This window comes from Coccinella septempunctata, chromosome 2 (genome assembly GCF_907165205.1).
Source record: "Coccinella septempunctata chromosome 2, icCocSept1.1, whole genome shotgun sequence".
Lineage (NCBI taxonomy): Eukaryota > Metazoa > Arthropoda > Insecta > Coleoptera > Coccinellidae > Coccinella > Coccinella septempunctata.
The window spans coordinates 43081685-43095735 of NC_058190.1; the positions used below are offsets into that span (position 1 = coordinate 43081685).

Consider the following 14051-nt stretch of genomic DNA (forward strand, 5'->3'; position numbering starts at 1 on the left):
ACGCTGTGTTGAAATTTAGCGATTCCTTTTCCATTTTGTTTGCATAGTTCCTGTTCCTGTATTTCACATAAATTGTGAATAAACTTTCTGCATTCACTCATTTTCCAAACATTTTTCAAACAAAACGAAAAATTCATTTTGTAAGCTCACCACCATAAAGTTCAGAAAGAAAAATGAAAATAAATATTTTCTCTCAATTCGACGTAAGCATATATTTCAAACTGTAGTTGATTATCTCAAAAATTACAGTTAAGAGGTGAAAATTTTTGAAATTTTCAGATGAATTCTTGAGAGAAAAGAATAGGCGTGGGTAATTAATGTAAACTAATCAATGGGGGAGTTAGCTGATGGGACGTATCAGGAAAACTAAGCTTTTTTATAAGGAATAATGAATAATAATGCATAGGTATGTTATTTCTCATATAATTACCTTTTTATAGTATTTATTTCATAATGAACGCTTTCAAACAATTAGATTACTGCCCGTTTTAATAAGCTGAACACATTCATGAAACGTATTAATGCTTCAATGTAAGAGAATTCGAATCAAAGTATGTTAGACTTCAATAAAAAAATCCTGCAATCAAGAACTACTTAATTAGTCAGCTAGATCGCCAAGAACCTATGCCGAATCATAAAACCTTCAAGATATCAGACGATCTATCCAAGTAAATCTAAATTTTTCTTTTCGAATGGGGAATATCTCAACCGCAGCGTTTCTATGAAGACATTTGAGAAAAGTTTATCGCATAGGGAATTAACGTAATGGAGCGTTTAATCGAAATCTGGTTAATAAATTTTAATCAGACGAAGTTGATAATGATCATTTAACGCTGAAGAATAACGTTTATACAATTCGTTCGTAATCTCAGTATCATAATCCGCTATTTTTGTCATGGTTGCTTGGTTCAGTGAAACGTTATGAGGATTATCGTCGTTAACTATAATAAGTATACGAATATACAAGAGGAGCTATTTAATACCTTATGCATTCGAGAGAGAATCCCAAAGATGTACCTGATTCTTCATCAACAAGTCAAAAGTAAGGAATTCAATTTTTCGAGAAAAATTTTTGTTCTGGTTTTCGAAGTATTATTGAGTTGCATCAAGTCTGATGTATAGTCATACAAACGCAAATACTGTTGTACCCTGAAATGGATTTTCTCTTGCTAGTCTTGCTTGATCGTAATTGGATATGATGAGGTGTTGATACATATAAGACTGTGGCGCATCATTAATATGGTTACAATAAATAACAGTTATATCCTTCAATTCTAAAGGTTCCCTGATAAGAGTGTTTATATTTCCAACAAGTATAATAAATCTGCTGATTCATCTATTCACCTCTAGCATTAATTGGGCCAGAACTCAAACTCGAGCCTATTCAGTGAGAAACACTTCTCGGCATTTTAGTTATCTTTCGAGCCTTCATTGTATATGGCGATTTGTGTAATAAATTTTATTGTTGAGTTGAGCTGACAATAAATAAATCTCACATTCTGTGAATGTTCTCTACCCTGACATTACTATAATTGTATAATTACGAATTACCCGCTTTCTGTACAATAGTTTTTACAATTGCTAACGAGCTTGGAATTTCAATGTAGATGTTGAAAATTCCCTGAATTCTGCTTACGGTATGAGCAAGATCTGAATTAGGAGGAAAAGATATATAAGGATGGGTTGAAAACTTTGTTGGGCGTAGGGTGTTTCACAAGCGACATCCAAGTCATAGCATAGGCACCAGAATTTCCATAAGCATGTGCGTAGTCGCAGTTTTATTCTTTCTCGGGCGTGCTTTTTGACAGTTATATGTCATCAAGAAAATCAACTTTGAATTGAAGCCAAAACAGTTTTTCATATTGATATTTTATAGGGGGAGCGAGAAGGCTTTCCAAATTTTTTTTGAAGGTGTTCTATGATTGAAAGGGGTAGAAAAAGCCACCTCTAAACCTTGTTTCGCAAGAATTATATTATATATATATTTATATTTTGCAAAGAAAAAGTTATTTTGGATAGCTTTATTTATTCCGAATATGGTCTCTTGTAATTTTTTGCTTAAATTCACAGTTTTTGAGAAAAAAAATTGAAATTGTTCGTTCAGTTATTATATATTTAATATTTGTACCAGTTTAAAAAAAAATGTCAACTTGACATCCGTTAAATGAAAAAATTTAAGGTCGAAAATAATTCCAGTCTCTACGAAAACGACGTACAAACGAAAAGGGGAGATTCCTTAAGTGAGTTTAAGAAAAAAAAGTCCCATAAACATGGGGTCGCAAACGTTTTGTTTTCGAGATACAGAGTGTTGAAGTTTGAATTCTTTTCAAGTTTTTTTCTCATAGTATCTACACTTCACAAGATATTCAACTGAAATTTGGCATAGATATTACATTTTAGAGTTCTCACCACGCGACATGGCAATTTCGATAGAAGATCTACTGGGTGATATTTTTTCTGGAACACTGCCACCTATTCTGAACTTTTTTTTGGTGAGCAACTGTTAATTTGAAAAAATGTGAAAAGAAGCTTTGTTCTTATACTAAACTTTTCGGTCTCTTGTAGTTTTGACGTATCTACCAACGATTCCGAGAAAAAAAATTTTGAACGATTCTCTCGAAATCCTCGTGAAAATGCAAAATTTTTTTTCTCGAAATCGTTGGTAGATACGACAAAACTACAAGACACCGGAAAGTTTAGTATAAGAACAAAGCTTCTTTTTACATTTTTTCAAATTAACAGTTGCTCACCAAAAAAAAGTTCTGCAGAAGAACAGGTGGCAGTGTATCACCCTGTAGATCTTCTATCGAAATTGTCAGGTCACGTGGTGAGAACTCTAAAATGTAATATCTATGCCAAATTTCAGTTGAATATCTTGTGAAGTGTAGATACTATGAGAAAAAACTTGAAAAAAATTCAAACTTCAACACTCTGTATCTCGAAAACGAAACGTTTGCGACCCCATGTTTATGGGACATTTTTTTCTTAAACTCACTTAAGGAATCTCCCCTTTTCGTTTGTACGTTCAATTTAGGAACACCCTGTATATATTATAAGGTGTCAAATTCGACTAGGTATCGATAGAAAATTTTTGCAATCAAAAATTCACATTCAATTCGAAATGTGGTCGACGAAAAAATCTTGTAATCAACTCGTTTATTAATTGAGCGATTAATGATCTCGAACATTAATCGCTTTCATTAATAACCTAGTTGATTAAATAATTATTTTTATGGTTTTTCAACAGCCTGTATCTCTTAAACGGTGCCGATTCGGGAAAAATGGTGAAGGAAAAAAGTGTTTCTTTTGACCTCAAGAATCTACTGTTAACTGTACAAGTCAAAGACTCACAAAAAAAACGAGACATTTTCACCGGCAAATGTTCGAGATGCGACCCTGCCCGCAAAACGCAATATTTAATCACGAATTAATATATGTCACCGTGGTCGCGGTACCCGACTTTCTGGCCGATATCGGCACAATTTCGGTCCATCATTAAAAATAATAAGCCAATTAGCAGGAATAACAACAAGCAGAGAGCGAGCAGGACCCTCCTACACGGATCTCTGTGTACGTACCAAAAACGCCGCCCGAGTTATTCGCAGTCGTTAAGAAAAGAACGTAACGGGCACGGCTCTAATTAAACTTTCTTGTTGTTAGCGTTGGAAAATTCGACCCTGATTAATCGTGATATAAAGTGTAGGAGTTATGCGGCTCGAATTAGTGCGAATAAGTATAATTGTCACTTTTTATCTTAATTTCGGTCGTGCATTTCGAATTTATGGAATTGCCGGACTCGCCGTCCTATTCTGGCGTTATTTCTTCGACCGTTGTAACGTTTCCTTCGATTTCTGTTCGATTATTATCTGTCGGTGACAAAGAACGTTCGGGAAAGGATCCTCAGGGAGAAGGGAATGTGAAATAATTGGTTGTAACAAACCACCAACCATAATTCATTTTCATTATACAGAATGGGCCAAATTCGTTGTCTACTGAAGGGATCTCGAGAACTATAGCAGCTATACTCCATTCAAATTTATTTTAGCAGTCGGTTGGCCATGAAATAATTTTCTCAAGTTTTAGTAACTAGAACGGAGTAAGGTTGGCATCCGCTCATTCAAATAGTTATACCCTGATATTCTAAAATCCACAATACGTCAGACGCTAGCGAAAATATTCAATGTAATAGAATTCATATAATGTTTCATCTGAATCTAAACGACTTATATTTCAGCTGAATATTTCCACAATCAGAAAGATGGTAAATGAAGAAGATGACAAAGAATTTCCTGCTATTGGGAGACCCAAAAAAGTGGTGGCATTTGAGTATTTTATATTTGAGGGAATTAATGCGAAAAGTTTACTACAGCGTTTTCGATGAATGTCATCGTGGAATAAGTTCCCGAAAATTGATTTTTCTATTTTTCATTTGACTTGCCCTATACATTGTAAATGTCTTAAGCTACCAATAAATACCTAATTATTATTATTATATCAATGTATTAGGATGAACAGCCACAAATACGCGCCAGTTGTCCTGTTAATTGTTTATTCATGTGAAATTTTGTTTGAAGATCTTGACTTGAAACTTCCTTCAATTCCTTTTACTTATATTGATGCAAGATGATTTTTGTTGGAGAATTTAACATTCTTGTAATTATCTGTTAATTCCTTCGAGAGATGCTCATTCCCAACCACTGCATCATATGCATTTCATCTTCGGGTTAATATTTTTGAAATCTACAACTGATGTAACGTATTCAAATTTAAGCCACAGAAGATAACGAACATTAACTCTCCTCAAGCTAGTGCACATCATGATATTATACTGATCTCTTGTATTTTCCATGCAAATAACTGGATTCGGTATGCCTTCAATCAGTTTGTATGAACTTAAATTATGTTCGTCACATATTTCCCGAAGAGATTCGACATTATGATAAAATACGTAATAATAGAAACTTTTACGTAAAACGGGCAACATAGCGTTGATTTAAAATCCAAAAATGTTTTGACAAGCGTCATAACCTCATATTTTCGTGCTATACAAAGTGAAATTTTACAAATTTCCATGGCCCACCGAGTGCTAAAATAGAAGTGAATGGAGTATAAAGGAAAACGGATGACACATTCTCGAGCTCTTTTTTCCTTACTATTCCAAATCTGGAAACACATCCAGCCTAAGGGTCACAGATTTTGAGTTATGAACGAAAATTGAGAAATTGTCATTTTTAATGAAGCTGAATAACTCGCTTATTTGAACTTGTACTCGAAATCCGTTGGTACATTCTACAGGCACTTTTTTATGAGGAATTCGAATATGATATTAAGAAATTTTTTGATCCAGTCATTTTCGAGATACGACAGGGATTTCTGATTTTTCAAATGTAAACTATAGTTGAAAGTTGTTTCACCTTGCTGAAATTTTTTTGCTGATTTCAAAAATGTATCACATGTTGCTATTCACATGAATGTTACACGAGAAAAAATTCAGTACTTTTCCCTGCTTTTCAATTCTCTGTTGATTTATAAGTAGGCTGGGTTACCATAGCAACCGTTGAATATGCATTATATTTTGTGAACCTGAGGATCTATGATTGAAATCACGGATTGCTGAATAAATATTTCGATGATTAATTTGCCATCGTTTGTTCTCGCGATGTTTGGCAGGCTTATCTTATGATGGTCCACAATTCGAACACTATCGTTGACAGAAGTACCTATTTTTCATCATCTTACTTCTTACTTCTGTAAAAATTATAATTATAGATGGCTATCGTATTTTATTTATAATATTACTGACTCTTGAAGTTTCTTTCATAAATAGAAAAACGATAATTGATTAAATTTTCTTCTTTAATAATCAGACGATTATAATTATCTTTCACTCTCTTTAAAAGGATATCGATCTCGATATCGATACATAAAAGAAATAATTATTCGTCAGTCGGTGATTCTTCCTATCGCTGAAGGTTGAGTTCACATAGGAATGATGAGTTCACGAATGATAATGCTTTTTCAACGGTCGCTATGGTTACGCCAGCCTACTGAAAATTCAACAATGAATCGAAAAGCAGGGAAATGTATTGAACGTTCCATAAACATAAAAACTATTCTATCAATTATTGAATGTTAATTTTAACGATTTCATTACGATCCTGGCACATCAAATAATGATTAGAATGAAATTGAAAACGCTTTGAATGTATTTAAGGAACTTTTCCGAATGAGTTTATTCGTTAATAGACATGGAACTGAAACAGATAGCATACCTTATCTTCGCACTCATTGCAACGTAAGTTATTATATCCTTTATTTTTAATATATTGCCATTATTGTCGAATATGAATAAACGAAGTTTTTAAGAAGAATCTCTCTAGGAAATTGTACATTATAAAAACAAATTTCAGAAATTCTTTTTTTGAATTTCACTGTTGTAGAAATTGAAATCATTTGAGGTTATCGATAACTATGTGATAATTTGAGGAACAATACACAATTCTTAATTAGCTGAGGATGGTCCTAAATATGTTCTATAGATATGAATAAGTTATCGTGGTGTAAGATTTGGAACATTCATTTCGATGGGTATGGAATTATGTGTAGGTTTTTTATTATTAGCTAGAAATGCTCTCAGTTCTTCGAGAAAAATTTAGTTATATGCGTACGAACATAGTTTTCTATTCTTGGGTATTAAAATTCGATCTAATCTGTACCTTTGAGTATTAAGGTTAATACACGATATCTGCATTAAAAAAAATGAGATAATATTTCCATTCCAACAAAGTTATCGTTTTTTCGTAACAATTTATTTTCTTAGAGGCATGAATTCATTTCCTTCATTTTCAGAAAGTATTATTATCAAGAAGGACCGTATACTATCATGGAGGATGATTTAATGGAACCACACATAGTGGACCCCCCATATGTTTGATCGCTCGTGTGCAATCCATGTAATGCCGCTCTATAAATACTTATGCTGAGTTTTGTCAAAAGAGGGCTCATTATGATGGAAAATAAATAAAAATTTATTGAAGATGAAATATTTATTTTAGTATTTCTGTATTTTCTGCAACCCATATTTCGCGAAAGAATCAAGACATGGATAAAAACTGTTAATCCGTAACTCAACTTAGAAACTAAGGTTTCGCAGAGATAGGTACTTCCGTGATTTTGGGTCCAAAAAATGTCGCTGTCGTAGGTATTGATAGCTTTTATCAAATTCTTGCTGTTAAGGCCAGATATCATTATCCTTCTCAAGCTTCGGGTGAACTCCTCCGTTAATTCTTTCTTCACCTGGCTCTGATTGATTTTTCTTGCCTGTTTTATGCCCAGATCTTGTATGTGTCTCCTTCCTTTAATGCTTCAATTTCTGCACCTTCCTTGAGTTTGAACGTACCATCTTCTATTCTCCCTCTGGTTATATTCAGCAGTCGACATTTTTCTAGTCAAACTTCATTTTGATGTCTTCCGAGAATCCTTCCACCATTTTCAGCATCAGTTGCATTTGTTTTTTGGTAGATGCGAAAAGTTTCAAATCGTTCATGTAAAGGAGATGATTCAGTCTCATCGTAGTTCTACTGGCGCTTTTGATGGCAAATCCGTAGTCCGTAGAATTCAATCTATGAGACAAGTGATTTAGGGCTATGCAGAACCATAGAGGGTTCAGCGAATCTCCTTGGAAAATTCCGCTTCTTATTGGAATAGGTCCTATTGTAATGGAGCCATCCGCTGCTTTCATTTGAAGACTAGTACGCCAGGTTACAATGTTTTACCAAACACGAATTATAATAATTCGTCTCTAACTACAACTTATGGTTTCGATACTTTCGAATCCAATGGTCCCAATGGATATATCGATGTCAAATCGCAAATATTGTAAGGATATCTATTATAATTATGGTTACGTTTCGGTTCAAGTCGATACATCTGTCAATAAAATTAATTCTTTCGAATAATATCTTCTTAGTTGACCTTTTTTACTTCGTTCCCAATTGTTATGTTTAACAGTTGATGGGGATAACTTATAAATTTATCTCTATTCGTTTGTTTTCTGAGTTATCTGAAACAACTGTTATACATGTGTTTTTTTGGGAAGAAACTTTAAGTTGTTTTTATCACATCCTTTTTTTTTACCGTATCGAGCTCATGCTCTCTGAAATCTATTGAGGGTATATAGTCAGCTGCAAATGGTTGCATAAAAACCAGGGCTGGTATTTTCGAGCATTCGCAATATATGCGATCGTACGCATCGAAAAACGTTGTGATGTTTTTTACAGCAAATAGCAGAGTTTTCCAGAGTTTCACCAAAGCATTAGGTGATTTTATATGGGCTAAACACAAGTATTGGTAGTATTGATTGCTCAACCTTTTTTTATCGTTTCTATTTGATAAATGTGATAGCTACCCTATCCCATTCGGTTCCACAACGAAAATTCACCGAAATATTATGGCGAGATTTTTTGTTTGGTACTAGAAGAGAAAAGCTTCAATGCGTGAACATAAAATGAATGATTTCGAAATATGAAACGGTTACTGCATTTTTAAAGATTATAAAACGTTCCATAAACATAAAAACTATTCTATCAATTATTGAATGTCCGATTTCATTACGATCCTGGCACATCAAATAATGATTAGAATGAAATTGAAAACGCTTTGAATGTATTTAAGGAACTTTTCCGAATGAGTTTATTCGTTAAAAGACATGGAACTGAAACAGATAGTATATCTTTTCTTCGCAGTCATTGCAGCGTAAGTTATTATATCCCTTATTTTTAATATATTGCCATTATTGTCGAATATGAATAAACGAAATTTTTAAGAAGAATCTCTCTAGGAAATTCTACATTGTGAAAACAAATTTCAGAAAATTCTATACATGAAGTGACTAGTTTTGAATTTCACTGTTGTAGAAATTGGAATCATTTGAGGTTATCGATAACTATGTGATAATTTGAGGAACAATACACAATTCAAAATTAGCTGAGGATGGTCCTAAATATGTTCTATAGATATGAATAAATTATCGTGTTGTAAGATTTGGAACATTCATTTCGATGGGTATGGAATTATGTGTAGGATTTTAATTATTAGCTAGAAATGCTCTTTAGTTCTTCGAGAAAAATTTATTTATATGCGTACGAACATAGTTTTCTATTCTTGGGTATTAAAATTCGATTCAATCTGTACCTTTGAGTATTGAGGTTAAAACACAATATCTGCATTAAAAAAAATGAGATAATATTTCCATTCCAACAAAGTTATCGTTTTTTCTTAACAATTTATTTTCTCGGAGGCATGAATTCATTTCCTTCATTTTCAGAACCTATACTTATCGACAAGGACCGTATATAATCACGAAGGATGATTTAATGGGTTTTCATCCAGTGTACCCATATGTTTGATCACTCGTGTGCAATACATGTTATGCCGCTCTATAAATACTTATGCTGAGTTTTGTCAAAAAAGGGCCTCATTATGATGAAAAAAAATAAATAAAAATTTATTGAAGATGAATTATTCTTTTTAGTATTTCTGTATTTTCTGCAACCCATATTTCTCGACAGAATCAAGACATGGATAAAAAACTGTTAATCCGTAACTCAACTTAGACAACACTATAAGGTTTCGCAGAGATAGGTACTTCCGTGATTTTGGGTCCAAAAAATGTCGCTGTCGATACAAATATCGTGATTTTCACGGGACTTTCTGATGCTTTCGAGGAATATTCCTGATGGAACTGTGCGTGATCAAAGGTAACGGATGCTGGTCGAAATGAATAAACAAGCAGCAGGTATCTCCTGGTCCATCTCCCGACGCTCCAACCTGTATTAATTATCCTTATCAACATAATTCCTCTACCCCTAAGATGTCGTGGCAGCTGGCAGCTCTGTCCGTTCTATTGAGCTTTTGGGGTGATGTTTATTGTGTTTACTCTGCATCGTCCTTATTTTTCTCTGTAAGGCTGCTAAATCGGTGGTGGTCCAAGAGATTATACCGAATGAGTAGCTCAGCGTCGAGCAAGCGTAGGTATTGATCGCTTTCATCAAATTCTTGCTGTTAAGGCCAGATCTCATTATCCTTCTCAATCTTCGGGTGAACTCCTCCGTTAATTCTTTCTTCACCTGGCTCTGATTGATTTTTCTTGCCTGTTTTATGCCCAGATCTTGTATGTGTCTCCTTCCTTTAATGCTCCAATTTCTGCACCTTCCTTAAGTTTGAACGTACCATCTTCTATTTTCCCTCTGGTTATATTCAGCAGTCGGCATTTTTCAAGTCAAAACTTCATTTTGATGTCTTCCGAGAATCCTTCCACTATTTTCAGCATCAGTTGCATTTGTTTTTTGGTAGATGCGAAAAGTTTCAAATCGTTCATGTAAAGGAGATGCTCAGTCTCATCGTAGTTCTACTGTCGCTTTTGATGGCAAATCCGTAGAATTCAATCTATGAGACAAGTGATTCAGGGCCATACAGAACCATAGAGGGTCAGCAAATCTCCTTGGAAAATTCCGCTTCTTATTGGAATAGGTCCTATTGTAATGGAGCCATCTACTGCTTTCATTTGAAGACAAGTACGCCAGGTTACAATGTTTTACCAAACACGAATTATAATAAATCGTCTCTAATTACAACTTATGGTTTCGATACTTTCGAATCCAATGTAATGGTCCCAATGGATATATCGATGTCAAATCGGAAATATTGCAAGGATATCTATTATAATTATGGTTACGTTTCGGTTCAAGTCGATACATCTGTCAATAAAATTAATTCTTTCGAATAATATTTTCTTAGTTGACCTTTTTTACTCAGTTTCCAATTGTTATGTTTAACAGTTGATGGGGATAACTTATAAATTTATCTCTATTCGTTTGTTTTCTGAGTTTCTGGAACAACTGTTATACATGTGTGTTCTTTTGGGAAGAAACTTTAAGTTGTTTTTATCACATCCTTTTTTTTACCGTATCGAGCTCATGCTCTCTGAAATCGATTAAGGGTATATAGTCAGCTGCAGATGGTTGCATAAAAACCAGGACTGGTATTCTCGAGCATTCGCAATATATGCGATCGTACGCATCGAAATACATTGTGATGTTTTTTACAGCAAATAGCAGAGTTTTCCAGAGTTTCACCAAAGCATTTTGTGCTTTTATATGGGCTAAACACAAGTATTGGTAGTATTGATTGCTTAACCTTTTTTTTATCGTTTCTATTTGATAAATGTGATAGCTACCCTATTTCATTCGGTTCCACAACGAAAATTCACCGAAATATTATGGCGAGATTTTTTGTTTGGTACTAAAAGAGAAAAGCTTCAATGCGTGAACATAATATGAATGATTTCGAAATATGAAATGGTTACTGCATTTTTAAACATTATAAAACGTTCCATAAACATAAAAACTATTCTATCAATTATTGAATGTACGATTTCATTACGATCCTGGCACATCAAATAATGATTAGAATGAAATTGAAAACGCTTTGAATGTATTTAAGGAACTTTTCCGAATGAGTTTATTCGTTAAAAGACATGGAACTGAAACAGATAGTATATCTTTTCTTCGCAGTCATTGCAGCGTAAGTTATTATATCCCTTATTTTTAATATATCGCCATTATTGTCGAATATGAATAAACGAAATTTTTAAGAAGAATCTCTCTAGGAAATTGTACATTATAAAAACAAATTTCAGAAAATTCTATACATGAAATGACTAGTTTTGAATTTGACTGTCGTAGAAATTGAAATCATTGGAGGTTATCGATAACTATGTGATAATTTGAGCAACAATACACAATTCTTAATTAGCTGAGGATGGTCCTAAATATGTTCTATAGATATGAATAAGTTATCGTGGTGTACGATTCGGAACATTCATTTCTATGGGTATGGAATTATGTGTAGGTTTTTAATTATTAGCTAGAAATGCCCTCTAGTTCTTCGAGAAAAATTTAGTTATATTCGTACGAACATAGATTTCTATTCTTGGGTATTAAAATTCGATCTAATCTGTACCTTTGAATATTGAGGTTAAAACACAATATCTGCATTAAAAAAAATGAGATAATATTTCCATTCCAACAAAGTTATCGTTTTTTCGTAACAATTTATTTTCGGTGGCATGAATTCATTTCCTTCATTTTCAGAGCCTATACTTATCGAGAAGGATCGCATACTATCACGGTGGATGATTCAATGTATCCACACATAATTGAGATGAACCCATTGAACCCATATGTTTGATCGCTCGTGTGCAATACATGTTATGCCGCCCTATAAATACTTATGCTGAGTTTTGTCAAGTGAGGACTCATTATGATGGAAAAAATAAATAAAAATTTATTGAAGATGAAATATTTATTTTAGTATTTCTGTATTTTCTGCAACACATATTTCTCGACAGAATCAAGACATGGATAAAAAACTGTTAATCCGTAACCCAACTTAGACAACACTATAAGGTTTCGCAGAGATAGGTACTTCCGTGATTTTGGGTCCAAAAAATGTCGCTGTCGATACAAATATCGTGATTTTCACTGGACTTTGTGATGCTTTCGAGGAATATTCCTGATGGAACTGTGCGTGATCAAAGGTAACGGATGCTGGTCGAAATGAATAAACAAGCAGCAGGTATCTTCTGGTCCATCTTCCGACGCTCCAACCTGTATTAATTATCCTTATCGTCATAGCACGGATCTCGTGTTCTACTCCAGTAGCAAAACCATTGAACAGCACTTAACCAAACCAGAATCTGCCCGAATACGAACACTAATACGAAGAGATGATGCTGTGATATATTTCTTGATCCATCACAGGTGAACACGTATTCGTAACGTAATTCAAACAAGTGGTACGAATTAAATTGAAGAACGACAAAATTCCGTAGAATTTTTCAACTTTTCGGGAGCTAAATGCTCCCGAATGCAGTATAGAGAGAGAGAGAGAGATAGACTTTATTAAACATTATTATGTACAGTATTTGCGATAAAATTGTTTTTTTATGTTATAAAAACACCAGTGAGTGATAGTTCTTACATATACATGTTTTGTTTAGCTATCTTTTTGAGACAATGGTACAAAACCTTATAATAATTCATAGTATTTCACATTGTGACAGAATACTGTGATTGTGATTAATTTTGCTGGAAATAAAAGTAAAAAACCCTGCACTTTATTTTTACAATTTCTTTATTATTATTATTGAATGTCTTCATTGCCCATGCAATTGGCCATCGACCAGCGGTCCTTCAGCCTGTATTTTACAATTTTGGTACATTTAATTAAATTTAACAATTTTTAGTACATCAATTATATTGCTTATGGTGAAAACTGACAGTTAAATATTTTACATCTCTCTATTGAATATTTCTGAGTTGAGTTAATAGTGGAAATTTTGGATGTTTTCTTTTGGATGTGTTCCTTCCTTCCTCATGATATTGGGCGATGACATCGACGACATCGTCTAACTGCCGTAACTTATTATAGAATTTCTTATTACGTCTGCTCATTCTTATGTCAATAGAATTTCTTTAGAATTGTGTGTTCATTATTTAAGTTCACACTTTCAATTAATGAAAGAACTCGGATACTGGATACTGCTCATATCTTTTGAAAAGATTGGCAGATCTTCGTAAGGGAGAACATGCTTTTCATTTCGATTCTTATTTGTGAACCTAGTAGTAATAGCGTAGTATAGAGTAAGATATTTCAAACGGAGCGGAGGATGCAGCCTTAACCGAAACCGATGGGCCGCTTTGAGAAATATTTTCAAATCTCATCACGATGCGCCACCTGTCCCGCAAATACTGAACCAAACCTCACTTACACTGCAGACTCCTACACACTCATTCATGATTGCCAGATTTAACTACTACCTGCAGTCAACTCATGTTCAACAATTCGTCAAGCGACTCCAGGAGTATCAAGAGGGTTCGCTCGCTAGACCACATTGGGTCAGGAAATAATGTGGAAATGGAATACACGGTACTCCTCAAAGTGCCAACCGGGCACCTCGGAAGTATACAGGGCGAATCTTTGACTCGTAC

General features: G+C 33.9%; 1 protein-coding gene and 3 long non-coding RNA genes across 8 annotated transcripts in view; all 4 read left to right on the plus strand.

Moving 5' to 3' along the window:
* LOC123307283 (NADPH oxidase 5) overlaps positions 1–14051 on the plus strand; it is a 126387-nt gene that overhangs the window by 47572 nt on the left and 64764 nt on the right. The gene's annotated exons all lie outside the window — the stretch shown is intronic.
* LOC123307286 lies at positions 5872–7043 on the plus strand. Its single transcript, XR_006536966.1, has 2 exons — positions 5872–6295; positions 6850–7043. It is a non-coding gene; the product is annotated as an uncharacterized LOC123307286 (long non-coding RNA).
* Positions 7474–9519, plus strand: LOC123307285. Its single transcript, XR_006536965.1, has 2 exons — positions 7474–8754; positions 9326–9519. It is a non-coding gene; the product is annotated as an uncharacterized LOC123307285 (long non-coding RNA).
* LOC123307287 lies at positions 11445–12352 on the plus strand. Its single transcript, XR_006536967.1, has 2 exons — positions 11445–11583; positions 12153–12352. It is a non-coding gene; the product is annotated as an uncharacterized LOC123307287 (long non-coding RNA).